Source organism: Micromys minutus (genome assembly GCF_963924665.1).
Source record: "Micromys minutus genome assembly, chromosome: X".
NCBI lineage: Eukaryota > Metazoa > Chordata > Mammalia > Rodentia > Muridae > Micromys > Micromys minutus.
The window spans coordinates 6,961,963-6,965,655 of record NC_137970.1 but is presented as its reverse complement, the minus strand read 5'-3'; the positions used below and the strand labels follow the sequence as shown (position 1 = coordinate 6,965,655).

Here is a 3,693-nt window from a genome sequence, read left to right as displayed (position 1 = left end):
TACTCTCCATTCTGAAAGTGGTATTTTTCTCAATTGGAGTTCCTTGTTTCTCTTTTCAAATGACTCTGTCTGTATCAAGCTGACAAAGAACCAAAAACAAAACCTCTAGCAAACACGGGAGAAAACGCTTTTAAGTAATTAAAATGAAACAAAATGTAAAATTCTGACAAAATTTTAAGAGCTGATTAAAAAAAAAAAACAAAACCAAAATATCTAATAAACACTTTAGAAAGTATTTTTAAGTAATTAAAATAAAACAAATTTAAAGTTCTATTTTTTATGTCTGGATAAGGTGGAGCACACCTTTAATCAAAGCACTAGGAAGGCTATGGCAAGCAGATCTCTGAGAGGGTCAGCCTGGTTTATATAATGAATTCTGGGCCAACCAAAGTTATATATATTCTGAGACCTTGTCTTAAAATTAAAATCCAGATTTTCTTTTTTTTTTTTTTTTTTGTTTAAACAGTTTATTATGGTTACTATTTTAAAAATGTGAATCCATTAAACTATGTAGAAATAAGTTTGCACAAACAAAACATTTTAAACATGAGTAAGTAGAGTGTAAGATCTTGATTGTTTGGGCACATCTTCATCACACTGTAGCAGCCAAGTCACCCCTCACTTCAGTTGCGGTGAGCCTCCTAAAGCCAGCTCCATTGCAGATTCCAACTTCTATGTTATTGTCTGTCATTCGCCCTTCAAAGCTCTCCTTTAGGGTTAAGATGGCTGTATGAATGGCATCTTCGAGTTCTGGGTCTTCATTATATCTTTTCTCAAGGAAAGGTTTCCCGTCTACATAGGTCTTTCCCATTGCTGTGACCTTCCAGGCAAAGTAAGCTCCAGATGGATCTGACTTGAAATAAATATGGTGGTCCCCCATTCCACCCACAAATAAATAACGAAACACCAAATGCACAAGCACCACCTGACTGGGTATACTCTTGCATCACAGACACTACTCTCTTTACCAGCTGGGCTGTGGGAATGGGTTCTTGATAAACAAGATAGTATTACTGAGCAAGTTTCCGAGCTCTGTGTGCAAGTACTCTGTAATCTGGGCCCATGCCACTGTACACCAAACCCATGTGTCTGGTTATCAGCTCCAGTTTGTGCACACTCCTTTCATCATGCAGGATGGATTTTTGTTTTTCTTCATTTGCTAATACCACAGCACCTGCAGCTTTAATTCCTACTGAAGGGGTTCTTCCAGCTCTAGTAACCAAAGCATATTTAATCTGGACAACTATATCAGATGGACTGGATGTAGTCAGTGAGAAGCTGTAACCGTATTCTGCCATCTTTACCCAGAGAGTCAGAACACCAAAATCCAGATTTTCAATTGCACCTGTCTAATTGTAAGTACTCAGCAGCACATATGGCTACTAAATGCTATGACAAAAAGATGGTATGGATGAGTAACAGGTTGATTATCACAGAAACATTTGTTGTACATTTAACTCTCATTAGCAGACCACAGAGATTTAAGGAATATATAAACCATGGAAGATGTAAAGACCATATTTAAATTTTTATTTTTTGGTGAGACAGCAGCCATTGTAAGATTGCCTCAACATTCAATATACTGTTATTACAGGTACATACCCCAACATCTGCCATATTTGAATTTCTATTTAAGCAACTTGCACTTGAGCTTTGTACAAGGAGATAAGGGTCTATTTTCATTCTTCTGCATGCTGAGTGCCAGTTGGACCAGCACCATTTGTTGAATAGGCTGTCCTTTTTCCATTGAATGTTTACTGCTCCTTTGTCAAAAATCAGGTGACCATATATGTGAGGGCTCATTTCTGGATCTTCTATTCTATTCCATTGATCCACATGCCTATTTCTGTACCAGTACCATGCAGTTTTTAGCACAATTGACTTGTAATATAGCTTGAGGTCAGGGATAGTGATTCCTACAGATGTTTTCTTGTGGTTGAGGATGAATTTCGCTATGCTAGGTCTTTTGTTATTCCAGATGAAATTAAACATTGCTCTTTCCAACTCACTGAAGAAATGGGTTGGTATTTAAATGGTGACTGCATTGAATCTGTAGATTGCTTTTGGTAAGAGGGTCATTTTTCCAATGTTGATCCTTCCAATCCATAAGCATGGGAGATATTTCCATTTTCTGAGATCTTCCACAATTTCCTTCTTTAGAGGTTTGAAGTTCTTGTCATACAGGTCCTTCACTTGCTTAGTTAGAGTCACACCAAGGTATTTCATATTTTTGTGACTATTGTGAAGGGTATCTTTTCCCTAATTTCTTTCTCCACATGTTTGTCCTTTGAGTAGAGGAAGGCTACTGATTTGTTTGATTTAATTTTATATCCAGCTGATTTGCTGAAGTTGTTTATCAGCTGTAGGAGTTCTCTGGTGGAAGTTGTGGGGTCGCTTAAGTACACTATCATGTCATCTGAAAATAGTGATGTTTTTACTTCTTTCTTTCCAATTTGTATCCCTGTGATTTCCTTTTGCTGTCTAATTGCTCCGGCCAGGACTTCTAGTACTATGTTGAATAGGTAGGGGGAGAATGGGCAGCCTTGTCGAGTCCCTGATTTTAGTGGGATTGCTTCAAGTTTCCCACTATTAAGTTTGATGTTGGCTGTTGGTTTGCTGTATATTGCTTTTATTATGTTTAAGTATGGACCTTGGATTCCTGTTCTTTCCAGGACTTTTAACATGAAGGGGTGTTGAATTTTGTCAAATGCTTTCTCAGCATCTAGAGAGATGACCATGTGGTTTTTTTTCTTTGAGTTTGTTTATATGGTGGATTACATTGATGGATTTCCTTATATTAAACCATCCCTGCATCCCAGGGAAGAAGCCTACTTGATCATGGTGAATGATCGTTTTGATATCTTCTTGAATTTTGTTTCCATGGATTTTGTTAAGTATTTTTGCATCAATGTTCATAAGTGAGATTGGTCTGAAGTTCTCTTTCCTTGTAGGGTATTTGTGTGGTTTAGGAACAAGCATTATTTTAGCCTCAAAAAATGAGTTAGGTAGTGTTCCATCGGATTCTATTTTGTGGAATAGTTTGGAGGGTATTGGTATTATGTCGTCAATAAATATATGATAAAATTCTGCACTGAACCAATCTGGACCTGGGCTTTTTTTGGTTGGGAGGCTTTTGATGACTGCTTCTATTTCTTTAGGTGTTATGGGATTTTTTAGATGGTTTACCTGGTCCTGGTTTCACTTTAGTATTTTGTATCTGTCTAGGAATTCATCCATTTCCTCCAGATTTTCCAGCTTTGTTGAGTATAGGCTTTTGTAGTAGGATCTGATGATTTCTTGAATTTCCTCAGTTTCAGTCATTTCTCCATTTTCCTTTCTGATTTTGTTAATTTGGATACTCTCTCTTTGCGCTCTCATTAGTTTGGCTAAGAGTTTATCAATCTTGTTGATTTTCTCAAAGAACCAGCTCTTGGTTTTGTTGATTCTTTCAATGGTTCTTTTTGTTTCTATTTGATCTATTTCTGCCCTAAGTTTGATTATTTCTTGCTACTCCTCTTGGGTGTATCTGCTTCCTTTTGTTCTAGAGCTTTTAGCTGTGCTGTCAAGTTGCTGATGTATGATCTCTCCAGTTTCTTTTTGGAAGCACTCAGAGCTATGAATTTTCCTCTCAGTACTGCTTTCATTGCATCCCATAGGTTTGGGTATGTTGTGTTTTCGTTTTCGTTGAATTCT

The 3,693-nt window shown here is 37.1% G+C and overlaps 1 pseudogene across 1 annotated transcript; it reads right to left on the bottom strand.

The window, feature by feature from the left end:
* Nucleotides 1–592: 592 nt before the first annotated feature.
* LOC308415841 (proteasome subunit alpha type-2-like) lies at nucleotides 593–1,298 on the bottom strand (annotated as a pseudogene). Its single transcript has one exon. The product of its transcript is annotated as a proteasome subunit alpha type-2-like (transcript).
* Between the last annotated feature and the right edge of the window lie 2,395 nt (nucleotides 1,299–3,693).